Source organism: Schistocerca americana, chromosome 4, assembly GCF_021461395.2.
Source record: "Schistocerca americana isolate TAMUIC-IGC-003095 chromosome 4, iqSchAmer2.1, whole genome shotgun sequence".
NCBI classification, from domain to species: Eukaryota; Metazoa; Arthropoda; class Insecta; order Orthoptera; family Acrididae; genus Schistocerca; species Schistocerca americana.
This window is the reverse complement of record NC_060122.1, coordinates 655,147,981-655,167,800: the sequence shown is the minus strand read 5'-3', so window position 1 is coordinate 655,167,800 and position 19,820 is coordinate 655,147,981. Positions and strand designations below refer to the sequence as shown.

At 45.6% G+C, this 19,820-nt stretch overlaps 2 non-coding genes across 2 annotated transcripts; both read left to right on the top strand.

The window, feature by feature from the left end:
• The first annotated feature begins 11,896 nt into the window (after nucleotides 1-11,896).
• Trnat-ugu lies at nucleotides 11,897-11,971 on the top strand. The gene has a single exon. It is a non-coding gene; the product is annotated as a tRNA-Thr (tRNA).
• A 365-nt stretch (nucleotides 11,972-12,336) lies between these two features.
• Trnat-ugu lies at nucleotides 12,337-12,411 on the top strand. The gene has a single exon. It is a non-coding gene; the product is annotated as a tRNA-Thr (tRNA).
• Nucleotides 12,412-19,820: the final 7,409 nt, after the last annotated feature.

Genomic DNA, 19,820 nt, shown 5'->3' with positions numbered 1-19,820 from the left:
GTCAATGTCGAACTGCTTCCACCCCGCCTCCCCTCCCCCTCCTACTTTGTGATCACTCCACAGGACGGCGCGAAGAAGGAGGGATGAGAAAACATAGAACAAGTAACACGTTACCGTTTCGCATCCAAATTTCGTCGAATGGTTTTGAACAGTTCCTTGTGGTTCTACCCTGGAGGCCACAACAAAAATTGCTGTTACCCTACAATCCATAGGCCTGCAGTGAAGTTAAGTGAGTTTGCAGCCTCGTAATGTCCATGGAGTAGAGTTGAAATGCCGTGAGTAGCAAGTGTGGCCAAATTTATTAAGGACGCCCTCGTACTGCTGAATGCACTGCGTCTCTTTCGACTGCGAAGTTGGTTGGAATCAACGCATCCAGAGACGGGCTGGTTTCATTGACAATTTTTATGCCACCCCGTCCGGCTTTTCCGTGTCGATTCTGAGTGGCGGTGTGGTTGAAACGATTTCCTCGGCCATCCGAAAGAAAACCGCATGATTTCAGAGCTGAGGCTGGAGGTTCTGACCTTCCATCGAGAGTGCTTCAACAAAAGGGGTGTAACAAGTATACACGGGCGTTGAGCAGAATTGTGGTGAAATCTGGTGCCAATATGACATCATTAACACATATTACAGCTCACTTTAACTACTGAGCTGTGGCCTTTTCTTTGAGTCTGAAATGTCGCCTAGCCTGAGGGTGACGTCGCATTGTGCCACCCTCCTACAACACTACAGAGGAAGTTTGTAGGCACTTTGGAGCCAAATTTATACGTCACAGGGAGATACAATTACGGGGTTTCCGAAAAGTGATTCTTTAACTTTGTGGCGCAGTGTAGTTCTCTGGAGCATGGCGTCGTAGAGAAGTAAAACAAGGACAGTGAACAGCGCTGATAAGAAGGCAGTAAAGCTTTTGAAATGTGGTGTTACAGATGAATGCTGGGGATTAGGCGACTAAACAAATATTTGCAGTTCTCTTGGTACGGCACAACATTCTCCTTTACAGCCTCCTCCCTCGGGTTTCATTGTTTGCGTGGCTATACGTTATCCTAAAAAAGACTCCTAAGGGTGGAGACAACGTAATGAGGCATTAAACGCATAGCGCTCTTGCGTGCGCGCTTTCGCACCTAGTATCTCCGAGCGTGAAAATTTCGCACTTGTTGCTCTGCTTTGTGTGAGATGGCGCTGTGATTAACCTACTGGACGTGCTGTTTGCGTGGATTATTGCTTGTACCCTCTATGGCTATCCAGGTATCACATTTTCTTGGTTCTTCTACCTCGTTTAAGGACATTATCCCGATGTTACAATGTGCATTGAAAAGAAACGAGCCGAAGGTTCTAAAATGGAAACCACCGAATGGACCGTAAATCACTGACTACGGAAGAAGACGTTGTCCAATGTGAGAGTAGAGGCCCCAAACTCGTCGCTAGAGGGACACTGGCGCGTACTAACTTGTCGACAGAGAGAGCACGCGTCTGTAGTCCGCTGCACTCAGCAGTGCCGAGGAAAGGTATAGGGAGGCTTCAAAAGAAGATCAAACGGAGTGCAGTGCATTTCCTTACAGCGGAAGCAGTGCGGGCAACGGAAATTCGTCGAAGAATGGCTCAAGTGAACGAAGCTCACTCCGTGACAAGAGTCAAGACGTGGTAATTCAAGAAGTGACAGATGTCGTTGGCCGGTTATACACGATCTAGAAGCCACGCCGCGTTAGATTCCAGAGACACTCAGTGAGTAGTATTACCTACAGCACTATACTGTCTACCCCTTCTCTACGTGTAAAGCCAGTCTGCCTGTTGATAAAAAGAATATTCATAATACTTGAACGTGAATTGTAATATTTTTGGCTAACTGTTCCTTTGCTATGGCCAGTCAAAGCTGAAACGATATTGGTTAGTTGGGATGTGGTCATTGAAGCTAAATAAGGTGGGATCCCCATCCATATACATACTCCTCAAACCACCGTACAACGTACGCATGTCCCACAAACAAATGGAGTTAGTAAAATCAGACTGTCTACAGCGTGCACCAGCGGAATTACTCAATATTCAGGGATATGACAGAAATGGTCAATCGAAGCAAAAAAGGCTAATAAACGTGGGCTCTAAAATATATACCTTACGAACTATGCGTGTTTCTTCATATTCTATATCGTGAAGAAACCCAGTACTACTGAAAGCTCTTAGCTTTCCATATTTTGGGAGGAGGTGATATGGACCAGAACAAGAAAGAGCTGTCTAGTAAACATAGGCTAGGAAATAGGTAAGTTAAGAATGAACTGGTTTTCAACAGAAGAAGTGTTTCTCTCAACAGCGAAGATGAACCAGTGCTCATAGCTTGACATGTGGCACTGATATGGCACTGCACACGCTCGTTGCAGTCATCGTCCGTGATTTGATTAATTCAGAAAATTAAAGAACTGAGCAAGTACAAGCCCATGCAGTTGGAAAACGAATTTTGTTAGGTCAAAAATTAAAAAAAAATCGACTTTTCAAAAACATGCTTATTTTGTAGCTCACATCTTCCTGAATAATTTGATGTATAAAACGTATATATTTGAAGAGTTATAAGGTACGTAATTTGGTCTTAAGTGTATGAAGGTGCAGCGCCACGCCCTTCTGCACAGCATTCTTCTGTCATACCTAAGTGTATTTCGCTCTGTAGAACTCGAATATAATATTTTCGCCAAAGATAGTCATACGTGAAACAAAGGACTATCGATATCGATACTTTCTCTGCTGCTATCGGCATGCATTGTTTTGATCGCTGATTTTGTTTGTTCCATGTTTTGAAAGGCATGCAGTGTAGTGCTGTGATCTTCGACACAAGTTTCATTTTTCTGGGTTGTTTTGTGTTCGTTTGTGGTATATTATCGCACAAGATGCCTAGTATTTGTTGCTTCAACCGCAAACAACGTCACCACGGCAGCAGATACACAGTAAAGGCTGTTACAACAAATGTTACACCAGTGGCTCAAGACTGCAACCTCTCAGAGCCATTAAACAATTCACCACCGAGTGCTTCTAGAAGGAAACTTGTTTTTGGTGCTAATGAAAATGGAGGCTGTGAATCCGAAGGTTCATGTAAAATCATCGCTGATGTTAACATACTGTCACAATTAATTCTGGACAATGTTATGTGCAAGCATTGCTTTGGTGTTCAGTGTGTTTCTTTGGTGGAAGATAAGAGTGCCAGGAAAGGCCTTGCTGTGAACTTATTTGTGATATGAAGCAAATGCAACGTTGGTGCGTCTTGCATGACATCTAAAACCACAAACAAATGTTATGATGTGAATTTGAGGGTAGCATATTGCATGCGCTGTATTGGTAGGGGACAGAAGGCAGCAAGAACATTTTGTGCAGTGATGGATCTTCCTCCTCCTCCATCAAAGTTTGAGTGGTATTATGGCTTACTGATTGAGGCTGTAAATGAAGTTGCAGAATCTTCAATGAAAAGTGCTACAGAAGAATCTATTGTCGAAAATGATGATGACAGGGACATATTGGCTGCTTTTGATGGTACCTAGCAAAAAAGAGGGCACATTTCATTGAATGGTGTTGTAACAGCAACATCTGTTGACACTGGTAAGGTACTAGATGTTGGACTGCTGAGTAAATTTTGTCGTAGTTGTGTGAAAGGGATTGCAGATCATGTATGTAATACGAAGTATAAAGGCCCAAGTGGAGGTATGGAAGTGCAGGGAGTTGTAAGCTTGTTTACCAGCTCTGCTGTCTCCTGTAGCCTGCGTTATGTGAAGTACCTTGGTGATGGTGACAGTAAAGCTTTCCTTGAGGTTCAAAAGTGTGCCACATGGAGCTGAGACTACTGTGCAGAAGTTAGAATGTGTGGGACACGTACAGAAAAGACTTGGCACTAGACTTAGAAGGCTGAGACAAGATTTGTCAGGAAAAAAATTATCTGATGGGAAGGGAATAAAAGGGAGAGGGCGACTGACGGATGCAGAAATTGACAGCTACAGATATATTATGGCTTGGCAAAAAGAAGGAACACAGGGGACTTGAAAAATATGAGCAAGCAGTTTGGACCTCATACTTCCACAAAATGTCCACAGACAATAACCCTATCCACAACTTATGCCCAAAAGGAAGTGAATCATGGTGTGGCTACCAAAGGTCAATTGTTGGTGGTGAAGAATATCATCATAGGAATTCTCTACCAACTGCTGTAATGGAAGCCATCAAACCTATATTCAGGGACCTTGCAAATGAAAACTTACTGAAGAAATGCTTTCATCATGGTACCAAAAACCCAAATGAAAGTTTAAACCAATGTGTATGGGAAAGATTGCCAAAAACCGTTTTTGTGGACAGGAATGCACTTCCTATTGGTGTTTATGATGAAGTTTCATGTTTTAATGACCGTGTGCAAAGCAGGAAATTTTTATTAGAGAAAATGGGAATTAAGCCCGGAGTGCACTTTATCAAAGCTTTGTATGCCATAGACAGAGAGCGTGTAGTGAAAGCAGATAAATCATTTTTGGAGGTCAGAAAATCAAGAAGAGTGCATCATAGGAATGTGAAGAGGAAGGAAACTGATATTGGAAACGAAAAAGAACCTACTTACGGTGCTGGACAGTTCTAAAACTATGCCAAAGACAAGCAGAAACTTTAACGGCCATTTTCCGCGAAACACAATTTTCTGTACTTAGGTACATGTAGCATCCAAAATAATTAACCTATTACTGTCAAACTTGGTATGCTTATTAAACACAAACTCCTTAATGCAAAGCCGACCGGTGTGGCCGAGCGGTTCTGGGCGCTTCAGTCTGTAACCGCGCGACCGCTATGGTCGCAGGTTCGAATCCTGCCTCGGGCATGGATGTGTGTGATGTTCTTAGATTAGTTAGCTTTAAGTAGTTCTAAGTTATAGGGGACTGATGACCTCAGATGTTAAGTCCCATAGTGCTCAGAGCCATTTGAACCATTTTGAACCTTAATGCAAAACTCTAGAATTTTCCAAATCTATTAAAAATGGTGATACGAATTGGGATAATTAACTATAAAATTTGAGATTTTTCTAAACATGAAGTTTAAAATGTAATAACTCAGTCATATTTTCATAAATTAAATAAATTCAAGAGTTTCGCACTCCTTTAAGTATGATTTGTATTCTGTGAAAATTCATTGAAGAATCTCTCTTACTTATGAAGAAAAGTGCACCTAAAGCAATTGATGCAGCCAATGGTAACGGAAAAATGGTCGAATTTCACATATAAAACAAATTGCTCTTGTTATGTTTTTCAACGTCCACTGCTATCAGTGTGAATCCTGAATACTTTTTGGTCATGCTGACAAATTTTTATGAAATTATTGGTAAAAGTATAGACAGTGGAAATTAAAATGTCCTGTGGGGCCCCTCCTGCTATAAGTCGGCACGTTTGACGTCCTACCCCCTTAATGGAGGCGAAAATTGCAACGTGATGTGAATAAAGGGTCACGAGATATTTAAGTTTCAAGTTCAGCTTGTCGATGTTAATTCACTAGTGACCGACGCGAGTGGGCTCTTTTCAGTGCCGCGGAGTGGGGCGGTGTTGGCCAACAATCGCAAGCCATCGGAGTGCGTGCGCAGCCACCGCTGCTGGAAGGTTCGAAGCTGGCGGATGGATACGAAAGACGTCGTAACCAAAATTACTGCGTAGTTTACACTAGCAGACACCCCTTGTTTCTGAATCGTCGAAAGAATTCAGAGCGGCGTTAAAAGTCAGAGAAAATGTAGGGCTCAATAAGGTTTCGGATTGTAATAGTACGGAGAGGTATTTTGAGCTATCGACAGAAGGTATTTTAACATCAGAAACACTCACAGTTATTTGCAGTGGTATCATGATGTCATTTTCGCCTTGGTATGGACTCAGAGAGTGGGACCCGCCATTGTCCGAGGAAAATGCTGCCAGAACGTGGAACGTGCCGACGTATAGAGAGACGGCTGCACAGTTATTGAAAAATACTCCTTTTCTTTGCGCATATCATACAGATAATATTTTCATAAGTCAATTCCCGCAGGAAGTGAGCCACGCGGAGTGACCGTTCAGTTCGAAGAGCCATGTCACGGACTGCGCAGCCCCTCCCACCGAAGGTTCGAGTCCTTCCTTGGGCATGGGTGTGTGTGTTGTTTTTAGTGTAAGTTAGTTTAGCTTAGTTTAAGTAGTGTGTAAGTCTAGGGACCAATCACCTCAGCAGTTTGGTCTCTTAGGAATTCATACACATGTGAACACACACGTAGGAATCTAGTTTGTTTAGAGATCATGTTTTTCGTTTTGTGATAGACTCACAGGCTTAGACTATATCAGACAATGTGCATAGCGTTCACCAGTCGTCACGTTATTGCTACAATGCAAGGAAGTAAGCTGACTGGCTTTACCTTCCCAATGTGTGCTGTCTCAGTGTTGTGTATGACCATTTGGTTGCGACGGGGAGAGATTTCAGCTTAATTTGTGTTCCTTGAGAGAGTGCCACCATTTCAAAAATTATCCTAATGGGATGTGGTAGGAAGACCCGGGTGGCAGATGCAGTTTTAAACAGAGTAGAATGGTGGGAGATAATTGTGTGGTGTCACCGCCAGACACCACAATTGCTAGGTGGTAGCCTTTAAATCGGCCGCGGTCCATTAGTACACGTGGGACCCGCGTGTCGCCACTATCAGTGATTGCTGACCGAGCGCCACACGGCAGGTCTAGAGAGACTTCCTAGCCCTCGCCCCAGTTGTACAACCGACTTTGCTAGCGATAGTTCACTGACAAAATACGCTGTCATTTGCCGAGACGACAGTTTAGCATAGCCTTCAGCTACGTCATTTGCTATGACCTAGCAAGGCGCTATTATCAGTTACTATTGATATTGATTCATTTACCGTCAAGACTGACGTTCTTCATTAACGGATTAAAGTTAAGTATTCCACCAGCTACGTCCGTTTTTCTAAATTCTAATTTCCTTGTCCTGTTGCAGACCTCACGCCAGCCTGCGTGAGCTAAAACGCGTGCCTTTCGGCCTCCTCTAGTTGCCCGGTGTTGGCTCTCCTGCCAACCAAAACATTGGTGACGGGGCAAAACCGCGTTCTTATCGATATTGCCCTGATTTACTTGTGTAATGGCTTCGCCACAATCCCCACGTGTACTGTCCAAATTTTATCGCTTACAGAATCAGCAGACGCAGGCCTTACTGGATACCCTTGGACAGCTCGTCCAGGGTCAACGGACAATGCAAAACGATGCGGCAGCCGCCGCTCCATCGCTGACACCGCCACAACACGCTGTTGCACCAACTTTTCGTCCTTTTGATGCTGCAATGGAAAGCTGGACGGAGTGGTTCCGCCAAATTGAATTCCATCTCGCCACCTACAGAATTCAAGGTAACGAGCGGCAACCTTTTTTGTTTGCGTCGGTCGGCATACAAACGTACCGTGTGATAGTCAAATTATTTCTCCTACGCGACGTAGCAACTCTGTCCTACGATGAAATATTGTCTGCATTAGATGCATATTTCAAAGAATCAGTCAATGTAGTTGCAAAAAGGTACAAAACGTGCGGCAGGTCAGACTAATCGGGAGTGGGTTGCAAACTTGCGAGGCCTTACTAGGGATTGTGGTTTTGAGTGCCAATGTGGACTCCCTTATTCAGATACTATGGTACATGATGCAATTGCACAGAACGTTTCTAATGTTACGGGAACAGATTTTGAAACTAGTCAATCCCTCCCTTCAACAAGTGATGGACATACTGGATCGGCAGGACACACTTGACTTTGCTCAGGAATCATTTGCAACTTCACCAGCCGTGTGTCAGGTTAACCGGCCCGCCGGGCGAGCTGCACGGAGCAGTAAACAGCCCTCGCGCCCGGCCGCGCCGCTGCCGCCAGGCTCTCAGCCACGTGTGCCAAGCAGGCACGCAAATGCAGTGCTAAAATAATACCCGCGGTGTGCTACTAGACATTCGCATGAGAATTGCCTGTCACGACAGGCTATTTGGTTTTTCTGTAATAAAAAAGGACATGTTCAGAGTGTTTGCCAGTAAAAGCTCAGATCGGAAACTCACAACCATTCCAGGCCCTTTGCTTTGCGCCGATTTCGAACCAAGGATACTGAGGCTCGTGAAACTTCGCCCATGGAAATTCATGTAGTTCATTCTACTCCGCTCAGTGCTACTCTCTCTAACAGTGACTGTGTTCGTCCCACAAATAGTGTGCGTCGACATCACCGGAAATCCCGTCAAGTCGCAAGTGATTTTGTACCAGTGTCAGATCACGTTGCACGTGACAGTCGTTCTTGTCGTCAGCAGGACAATAAACTTTTTGTAGACTTGGACATTAACGGTAAAGTGATACCATTCCAGCTCGATACCGGACCTGCAGTTTTGCTTATGAATCAAGAGACGCACAAACAGCTGGGCACACCTCCATTGCGTGCCGCAAATATTAAGTTAACTAGTTATTCAGGTCAAGATATCCCTGTGTTAGGACAGTGCAGCCTTCTTGCAACATACAAAGGACAAACAAAACTTGTGTCATTTTATGTCCTTCGTTCTTCTTCTGCAGTGAACTTGTTTGGTTTCGATTTATTTCAGTTGTTTAACTTGTCTATAGTAAATCAGGTCCTATCAGTGAACTAGACTGTGCCTTCAGACAGTGTTTCTCGTTTATGTGAAGAATTTGCAGACATTTTGGCACCAGGCCTTGGTTGCGCTAAGAACTACAAAGCACATTTGGAACTGAAAGTAAATGCGCAACCAAAATTTTTCAGAGCGCGCAATGTTCCCCACGCATTGCGTGATGAGGTCGCAAAAACATTACACGATTTGGAATCACAAGGTGTAATTGAACATGTGCAGGCTTCTCTCTGGGCATCACCCTTAGTAATTTTGCCAAAACCTTCCAGAAAATTGAGACTTTGTGTGGATTTCAAGGCAACAGTGAATCCACAACTAGTGATTGCAACTTTTCCCTTACCCTGCCCGGAAGATCTTTTTGACAAACTGTGCCCGGGTAAATATTTTTCGAAGTTGGACCTAGCAGATGCGTACTTACAAATACCAGTGGACGAAGAATCCCAGCGTGTTTTGGTGGTTAACACGCATGTTGGTTTGTATCGATTCAAACGACTGCCATTCAGGTGTGCATCCGCCCCTGCATTGTTTCAGCAATATCTACCAATACTTGCCTTACGCAATTCGATCCCCAGAAGCCCCTTTTGTTGATGGTGGATGCATCGGATTTCGGGATCCGTGCTGTGCTTTCGCACAAAGATGGATCGCACGATCGCCCCATTGCCTTTGCATCCAAATTGCTCTCGTCTGCGCAAAGAAATTATTCACAGATCGAGAAAGAAGCATTGGCTCTCGTATTTGGCGTTACAACGTTTTATGATTTCTTGTATGGTCGTCACTTTACCATCATCACAGACCACAAACCTTTGACATCGCTTTTTCATCCGTACCTCCACGTACAGCACAGAAATTCATTCGCTGGTCTATTTTCCTCTCGCAATACCGCTACGATATCTTGTATCGGTCCACTGCTAAGCACGGAAACGCCGATGCGTTGTCCCGTTTGCCTGTTGCTGAGGATAGAGCATTCGATTCCTCGAAACTTGCTTGCATGTTCATTCATTCGGAAACCGATGATGTGGTCGAATCGTTTCCGATTAATTTTCGTCGTGTAGCTACAGCCACAGCTGCCGACCCTGTCCTTGCTACCGTTCTGCGTTTTGTTGCTACGCAATGGCCCTTGCCAAAGTCACGGATGGGGGACCCGTTGGTTCGCCGATTTTTTGCTCACAAGGAGAGACTTTTTGTTCGACGTGGTATTTTGCTGTTGCGTTCTGATAATGATCAGCCCAGGGTCGTGGTCCCCCGTTAGTTACAGTCCTCTGTCTTACAGCTTCTCCACCAAGGACATTGGGGTATAGTGAGAACGAAACAACTTGCTCGTCAGCACTGTACTTGGTTCGGAATCGATGCCGCGATTACGAATATGTGCTCTTCTTGCATGGTGTGTGCCGAACAACAATCAGCACCACTGTGGAAATTCTTTGTATGGCCAAAAGCCACTTCCCCTTGGGAACGCTTACACATCGATTTTGCTGGTCCATTCTGGAATGCTCGATGGTTGGTTGTGGTAGATTCATTCAGTAATTTTCCTTTTGTTGTCCGGATGTCTTCCACGACATCATCTGCCACCATCCACGCGTTGTCTGCTATCTATTGCATTGAAGGTCTTCCACAGACTATCGTTTCCGACAATGGCCCACAATTCATGTCCGCAGAATTTCAGTCATTCTCCAAGGCCAATGGTATTCAACATCTGACGTCCGCGCCGTTTTCGCCACAGTCAAACGGTGCCGCTGAACGATTGGTCGGGGCTTTCAAGTCACAGATGTTGAAGTTGAAAGAGTCGCATTCTCGGGAGGACGCGTTATTGCTCTTTTTGTCCTCGTATCGCTCTGAGCCCCGAGATAGTCGCTCGCCAGCTGAGTTGCTCCACGGTCGTCATCATCGAACCTTGATGTCTTTGCTACATCCGCCGCCTCAGGTTCCTGTGCAGCGGCAGACACCTGCTTTTGCTCCAGGCGACGTTGTCTACTACCGTCATTACCGAGGTTCACGGCGTTAGCTCGAAGGGCGCCTTCTTCGCTGCCTCGGTCGCGCTATGTATCTCGTTTTGGGGGGCCTCTGGTGAGGTGAGCAGGCATCTCAACCAGCTGCGCCTCTGTCGTCGCATGGGATCTCCCGCTCGCCGTCTGCTTTCAGCGACGGTGCCGTTCGGTCAGCACCCTGTGGACCCATCGCCTCAGCCCCAGGTGTTACCGACACTGCCTTCCATGTTGCCCCATGGCAACGCGCCGCAGCCACCGCCTGCTCTCCCGCCGGCGACGCCCGCTGGGGACGCGTCGCTGCAACCGCCGGTCGTCTCCCTGGGTCACGCGCTGCCGATCGCTTCCCGTGACCAGTTGTCCTCCGACATGGAACTCTTGCCCTCTCCGGACCATATGTCGTCTTCGCCCGTCGGGTGCCCCAGCCCGATGGAGGTCGACCCTTCGGCCCCTCCTGTCTCTCTGCGGGCGCATACACCGCATGTTGGGGTGCACCCTGGAGCAGGTTTTCAGGCGTTTCCTACCTCCCCGCGGGCCGAATGGCAGGGTGCGGGTGGCACAGCTTCGCCTGTTGTTAGGCTCCACACCTCGTCGCATACGTCAACATGGGGTCCTCCCCACGGCGCGCGGAAGCCTTATGCCACAACCGTACGCCGATTTGCGGGGGAGGAATGTGGTGTCACCGCCAGACACCACACTTGCTAGGTGGTAGGCTTTAAATCGGCCGCGGTCCGTTAGTATACGTCGGACCCGCGTGTCGCCATTATCAGTGATTGCGGACCGAGCGCTGCCACACGGCAGGTTTAGAGAGACTTCCTAGCACTCGCCCCAGTTGTACAACCGACTCTGCTAGCGATGGTTCAATGACAAAATACGCTGTCATTTGCTGAGACGATAGTTTAGCATAGCCTTCAGCTACGTCATTTGCTATGCTAAAACGCGTGCCTTTCGGCCTCCTCTAGTAACCCGGTGTTGGCTCTCCTGCCAACCAAAACAAATTGTTGTGCCTTCTACTGCACGTAAACTGTCTTGCGTATCAGTAGTTTCGGGCTGAGATGCAAAAGTTACGGATGCAAGCGCACTATGAATTTTGATCGAAGCAGCTGGAACATTGTGCCGTTGCTACAACGAATGAATACACATGAAATTGGACGATACTGGTCCTCAAAAATCTATCAAGATTTTATCAGGTATGTCTGCATTTTACTTACGATTGTAACTATTTCCTAGTGTTGTGGACATGTTGGGAATGTGGATCTCACGGGGGGCGTGCAAGGGATAAGTCCCTGCAGACGCACTATCCTCTGTGCCCGCGGTGGCTCAGATGGATAGAGCGTCTGCCATGTAAGCAGGAGATCCCGGGTTCGAGTCCCGGTCGGGGCACACATTTTCAACATGTCCCCAATGAAGTGTATCAACGCTGCTTGTAGCTAGGGTGTCAATTTAATTATCATTTCATTTCTAGCAAAGCTGCATGGTCATCGACGGTAACTGCTCTTTCGGGAACAGATACTACCGTCATATATAGTTAAAAATATGGGTTCCCGGCCTTTGACCTTCTTGTGCGAACGCACACGCTATGCCCGAGCTCGTACGGGACTTGGTAGATTAATCTGTCACGAGTAATGAGTATGATGGGCAAACATCTATTAGGCGCACTACGAATGTAGTGTTGTGGACATGTTGGGAATGTGGATCTCACGGGGGGCGTGCAAGGGATAAGTCCCTGCAGACGCACTATCCTCTGTGCCCGCGGTGGCTCAGATGGATAGAGCGTCTGCCATGTAAGCAGGAGATCCCGGGTTCGAGTCCCGGTCGGGGCACACATTTTCAACATGTCCCCAATGAAGTGTATCAACGCTGCTTGCAGCTAGGGTGTCAATTTAATTATCATTTCATTTCCTCAGAAAATAATTTTTTTAGTACTTTCGTACTCAGAATTCACAGGATGATGTGTAACGTGCTTTTAGCTGTCCTGAGGGTAAGTGAGGCAAATCTGACAGCTGTGAATGGTGCGTCTGGACATCAAATTAGCAGAAAGACAGAAGTAGGTCTGCAAAGCAGTTGAACCACGCAGGACTGGTAGACTACAGTAAACGGAAATGAGCTTTACGCGTCATTGGCTGGAAAGCCCCTTACGGGGCAGGTCCGTCCGCCTTCGTGCAGGTCTTATTACATGCGACGCCACACTGGGAGATCTGCGCGCCGGATGGGGATGAAATGATGATGGAGACAACACAACTCTCAGTCCCTGAGTGGAGAAAATCCCCGACCTATCCGGGAATCGAACCCGGGCCCGTAGGACGGCAATCCGTCACGCTGACCACTCAGCTATCGGGGAGGACTTAGACTATGGTGCTCTGAAAGAGGCAGAGGAGATTAGTGTTTAACGTCCCGTTGACAACGAGGTCATTAGAGACGGAGCACTAGCTCGGATTATAGAAGGATAGAGAAAGAAATCGGCCGTGCCCTTTCGAAGGCACCATCCTGGCATTTGCCTGAAGCGATTTAAGCAAATCACTGATACAGACCGTAGAAATATTAAACACTGATGGTTACAATTGGTAACATCGTTATTTCCTCTCCTCACATACCGCTGAATTTTACTTTGGTAGACATGAAAAAAGGAACAAGCGAAATTCACTTGAAATACGGGAGGGGAAATAGAATAGGTCACAAATTGGTGCATATACGTCTGGGAAAAGGCTTGGATATTGCTGTAGCAAAAGTGAAATACAGTTTCAAGTTAGTGCATTTTGCTATTATAAAGATATGCGATAGTACGGAGAAAGTAGTTAGAATGTTTTAAAACAGTACAGTGTAAGTAGAGGTACGCGACACTGAGCAGTAGCAGCAGGGGCTGGAAAGGCATCTGACTTGTGGCGAGGAAAGCGAGAGTGTAATAAACCGAAGCAGAGAGGATCGCCGTACTGCGGTCACTGGTTGTCCCAGCCGGCCGACCGACGTGTGGGCGACGCCTAGTGAGCGCGGCGTGGCACGGCAAAGCAGCCAGAGCCACGCGGCAGCGGGAGCAGCGGCGGAAGACAAGGCGGCCACATTAAAAGCTGAGCTCCCTTATTCAGTTTGTAAACTGTTGGACCCGGTAGTAACTTTACAAAACAGTATGACCGCCTCTGAAATAGAAGCGGAGCAAATAGAACGTACAATTGTCATGGATAGGATCAAGAAAGAACTACCCTCATCACAAAATTTGGATGTGGAGTAAATGGGATTAGAATTTACAAATATGGTATAGTCAGAACAATTGAAAGTGGAATCACTGGACAGTAGTTTGACCGATTCACTGCTTGTAGGCATTGGCGATACTCAAGTAATGACAGACGAAGTGGAGGTACGGTTGACTGCAGAGTTAGAGCCGGATAGGCCGTGACTGCAGGAGGATACAAGATGACTTGGACACGATTTGTGATTGGTGTAAACAATGGCAGCTAACTCTAAATATACACTCCTGGAAATGGAAAAAACAACACATTGACACCGGTGTGTCAGACCCACCATACTTGCTCCGGACACTGCGAGAGGGCTGTACAAGCAATGATCACACGCACGGCACAGCGGACACACCAGGAACCGCGGTGTTGGCCGTCGAATGGCGCTAGCTGCGCAGCATTTGTGCACCGCCGCCGTCAGTGTCAGCCAGTTTGCCGTGGCATACGGAGCTCCATCGCAGTCTTTAACACTGGTAGCATGCCGCGACAGCGTGGACGTGAACCGTATGTGCAGTTGACGGACTTTGAGCGAGGGCGTATAGTGGGCATGCGGGAGGCCGGGTGGACGTACCGCCGAATTGCTCAACACGTGGGGTGTGAGGTCTCCACAGTACATCGATGTTGTCGCCAGTGGTCGGCGGAAGGTGCACGTGCCCGTCGACCTGGGACCGGACCGCAGCGACGCACGGATGCACGCCAAGACCGTAGGATCCTACGCAGTGCCGTAGGGGACCGCACCGCCACTTCCCAGCAAATTAGGGACACTGTTGCTCCTGGGGTATAAGCGAGGACCATTTGCAACCGTCTCCATGAAGCTGGGCTACGGTCCCGCACACCGTTAGGCCGTCTTCCGCTCACGCCCCAACATCGTGCAGCCCGCCTCCAGTGGTGTCGCGACAGGCGTGAATGGAGGGACGAATGGAGACGTGTCGTCTTCAGCGATGAGAGTCGCTTCTGCCTTGGTGCCAATGATGGTCGTATGCGTGTTTGGCGCCGTGCAGGTGAGCGCCACAATCAGGACTGCATACGACCGAGGCACACAGGGCCAACACCCGGCATCATGGTGTGGGGAGCGATCTCCTACATTAGCCGTACACCACTGGTGATCGTCGAGGGGACACTGAATAATGCACGGTACATCCAAACCGTCATCGAACCCATCGTTCTACCATTCCTAGACCGGCAAGGGAACTTGCTGTTCCAACAGGACAATGCACGTCCGCATGTATCCCGTGCCACCCAACGTGCTCTAGAAGGTGTAAGTCAACTACCCTGGCCAGCAAGATCTCCGGATCTGTCCCCCATTGAGCATGTTTGGGACTGGATGAAGCGTCGCCTCACGCGGTCTGCACGTCCAGAACGAACGCTGGTCCAACTGAGGCGCCAGGTGGAAATGGCATTGCAAGCCGTTCCACAAGACTACATCCAGCATCTCTACGATCGTCTCCATGGGAGAATAGCAGCCTGCATTGCCGCGAAAGGTGGATATACACTGTACTAGTGCCGACATTGTGCATGCTCTGTTGCCTGTGTCTATGTGCCTGTGGTTCTGTCAGTGTGATCATGTGATGTATCTGACCCCAGGAATGTGTCAATAAAGTTTCCCCTTCCTGGGACAATGAATTCACGTTCTTATTTCAATTTCCAGGAGTGTAGTTTCGGCAGATACATCCTCCAACGGGCTTTATATAAGGTGGAGCACTGCTGGCAAAAGGCAGTTCGACGCATCGCTTGGAAGGATACAGAGCTGCCGCCCCGGCAGCCATGGCCACACGCCTCTTCTAGCTGGCCGATCTCTTGTTGATAGAATTGGTATAGTCAACGAACCTCTTGACGTTGTATATTGTGTTCGCTCCCCGTGAGGAGATGGGTCTTTTCTGTTATTATTAATGTTATTTGTAATTTTGTATTTGCGTCGATCCGCAGTTGGGATCGAGTCGATTGTTCTTTGGGAGATCCTATTATTGTTTCGTTTGGTTAGTCCAATAAATTGTTTTCGGACTTGTTTTCCTTATTTCTATCCTGCTAGCGCAGATAGTCCACATACTACGGAAGTGAGGCATTTACTCAAGAAAAGGATGCCGGTATGGTAAATGCCAGAGACGAGTCTGGAATCCAGAGGAGTAGTCACGAGTAGAAGGAGACCAGACGTTTAATAACGTGAAGCTTCCAATGTTTTCCTTGTCCTGATGAAGGTTTGTAGGAATTATTTTATTAAAAAACTAAAAACCCGCCTCGATTGCGATAAAAGCACCTAGTGTTAACCCAGGTTTCGGCGTAAGAAAATAAGTTTATGGCGGGTCGTGGCCCATCGAACATAGGCCGGTGTGGGGTGGAACGTACGCCATTAAGTTAAATAGTGGTTTTGACTTTGTACATATCTACTGTTTGTGTTTTCCTTTTCTTTTTCGTTTATAAATGTATAGCTGTGGTGTTCTTTTAATCATTGACAGAGGTCTTCTTAGGCACTTGTGGGTTTATTGTTGTTCTGAAGAAGGTGTAGTTATCTACGCCGAAACCTGGGTTAGCACTAAATGCTTTTATCGCAATCGCGGCAGGTTTTTAGTTTTTAATATATTAACCAACGACTGCTGACGCGCTGCGATGTTGAAGGTTCTTAGGAATTATTTGTCCAAAAAGCAATAAATCTATCGGAGAAATTTCGATCTAGGTCGAAAATCCTTCTTGGTGTGCTGTGAGGCCATCGGTGGTCTTCAGGTGTCATTGCACGAGTGGCAGTCAAAATTGTAAGGCTCGCCCCCAGTTGACTAAGTGACCGAAGAGGTATCTGTTGGAGCAACCAACGGAAGTTACGATTGAGGAGGCTAAGTCACCATGGATGTGAAGTTTCCAGTATTCTTCTTGGTTACATGTGTAGTAATAGTCCTAAAGGTGGATATATGAGTCGCACCACCTGGTGTCCTCCGGATTATTATATCAATACCAGCGCATCAAAAAGTATGGTGAGGTGTGACTGGACGTGTTATGTGGTGCCAAATAACAGTGAATATAGTGCAAAAATTAACCATAATTCAATGTATTAGTACTTATTTCAAGTCTATAAAACAGTTACTTGCTATGGCAACTACTAAATTAGATGAGAAAGGCTGATACATTGGCTGCAAAAGTATAGAACAATTACTAGTGTAACGAACTAGGAAAGAAAACGCAATATATCTGCATAAAAGGAAAAGGATGCAGCACTGTTGTATTAAAATTCACGAAAATATTAAAAACAGGACGAGTAGAGTGAGGTGTGACACTTACATGGCTGTAAACTGTCCGTGCTCGTTCTATTCTTCGCCCAGGACTGGGAAACTAGTAATAGTTGAACTAGAAACACACCAATATTTGATCGTTAGGATATGCATAACATCAAGTATTGAAGTATTAACCTTCGGTGTCAGGCTGACACATTTACATGGTTGTCTATATTTTGTAACCATCTTCTTCATTTACCTGGTCATTTTATTATACTGATTCAGATTCTGTCATTAATTTCTTTTCCACTTTAGTAAGGGTACATAAACCTCTCAACTGATTCGACTGTTACTAATCGATACATGAATATGGTACATAAACAATTCTCATTTTGTAATTCCGGAGTAAGAAGAAGTGAAAGTAACTTTTCGTTAGTATTTATGTAATGAACAGGTTTTGTAATTCCAGAATACTCAGAAAAAGCGAAACTAGCTTTTCGTTAGTATTTATGGAATAAACACATGCAAAATATTAGGAATATTTTCCAATTAATAATCTTCGTGATGCAAGGAACTTCATAAAAAGCACTGTCATCCAATATATTTTACGAATTTCTATACTAAATCTAAAAACTTTCTTAGTCTTTATGTTGCAGTGTATGAGAAGCGAAGTAATACATAATTCCGCGATGTCAGCCTGTGTACACCAGAGTGTTCCTGATTGTAATATATAAATGTTCTCTTTCTTATACTGGATGATGTAACCAGTAATTGTTAGTAAGGTTCAAATGGTTCAAATGGCTCTGAGCACTGACTTAACATCTAACGTCGTTAGTCCCCTAGAACTTAGAACTACTTAAACCAAACTAACCTAAGGATATCACACACACCCATGCCCGAGGCAGGATTCGAACCTGCGACAGTAGCGGTCGTGCGGTTCCAGACTGTAGCGCCTAGAACCGCTTGGCCACCTCAGCCGGCTATTAGTAAGGATTGGCGAATTAGTCACCAGAGACACAGTTTTCCACCAGTTTTTGTGAGCCACTTCTGTTAGTTTTGTAACTGTACTACACAAAAAACATGCAGTTCTGAGAGAGAAAGCCGTATCAGTCTCTATGCCTTGACATTATTTTTGCCGCAACCAAATCATTAGCTACACTGTCAAGAAATATTGAAGGTGCAGCAAATTTTGGTGGAGCAGATACTCGCAAATTCTTTTACAGCCACTGCAGCATCGGAGATCGCCAGGAAACGAATATGAGTATTTGCTAATAATTGTTACACTCTGTAACGTTTCAGTTGTGATGGAGAATACTGAGATTGTAGCTGCACTGCTAATGAGGTTTTGCAAATAGAATTTACAAGATAATTTATGCAATAACTGACGCTGATACAATGGACGATGTAGAACAAAGGCCGGCCGGAGTGGCCGTGCGGCTCTAGGCGCTACAGTCCGGAGCCGAGCGACCGCTCCGGTCGCAGGTTCGAATCCTGTCTCGGGCATGGATGTGTGTGATGTCCTTAGGTTAGTTAGGTTTAATTATTTCTAAGTTCTAGGCGACTGATGACCTCAGAAGTTAAGTCGCATAGTGCTCAGAGCCATTTGAACCATTTTTGTAGAACAAAGCCCTGACTATATATACTGTCGCAATAAGTAGAATAAAGATACTATAACTGAAAAGTAGACACAGAGAACGAACTGATGTTTGTGGCATGTAATTAGATCGTCACGGAGAACTGAGAAAAGTGCATTTATTGTGCCAAAACTAGAATTTTAGTCAGATCTGAAACTTTCAGTTAAAGTGTGTGGAACTGTCTTTGTCTATTAATACGACGAGTACTAGTAACCAATACAGTGTGCAAGTAGAAAATAAGGAAGGGGTAACAGACGATGTTTCGATTAAAAATATCAGCGTCACCGATAATAAAACGAAACCGAACGAAGCAGTGAGGCAGCTCAGAACAAGGTTCATGACAATGAAACAGTAGGCAATATTAATGTGAGTACTCGTTCGCCATTCCTTGGTTTGACGAAACAGGTGTTGTAGGATCGAACAGTGGAAATGTAGAATTGTTGTCAAGCTTGTTAGCTGGAACGTCTAGTACTTCACCTAATGCTAGGTGGAAAAGTTACCAAAACTTCTAGTACATTAACAAGCACATCAGGTGTCCAAATTGCTGAAACAAACAATACTTTGAAACACTTCAAAACACAGTTAGAAAACAGAACTATAGCTATCACATGAAAATGAAATCACAAAGGTTAAAAATGAGGTGGAAACTGTTCAGAAACAAGTTGGTGCTCGAGTTGCGTGTGCAAAAACAAATTTGGTACTCTCGAAACAGAACTGAACACGGTAATTGGGCATACTGAACAGTCTGAAAGGATTTCCGAAGAATGTATTAGACAGATGTAATGCACTGAATCATGTAATAAATAACAAGTCAGGCTCAGAATTTAAATTAAAAAAAATTAGAAGACCTCTGTAACAACAGTGTACTGGAGCTAGACTCCAAACTCACGAACGTAGAATAACTTGTAACTACCAATACAGATGCAAAATCAATAGTGTGAAAAAGAAATTTACAGGGTTGCAGAAAAATTTTGTAGCTAAAAGCCTCAGCAGCACCTCTGTTGGCTTGTGTAGTAACGTTTCAATTAAGCGTTTTCCAGGTGACATTAAAACTCACCCTGTAATTTCTTTACACCATTGTATGTAAATCTTTGTAGCTGGTATAACTAATAATTTGAAAATAAACTGTGTAAGGAAATTTTTAGATATGGAGGCACTATCACGGGCA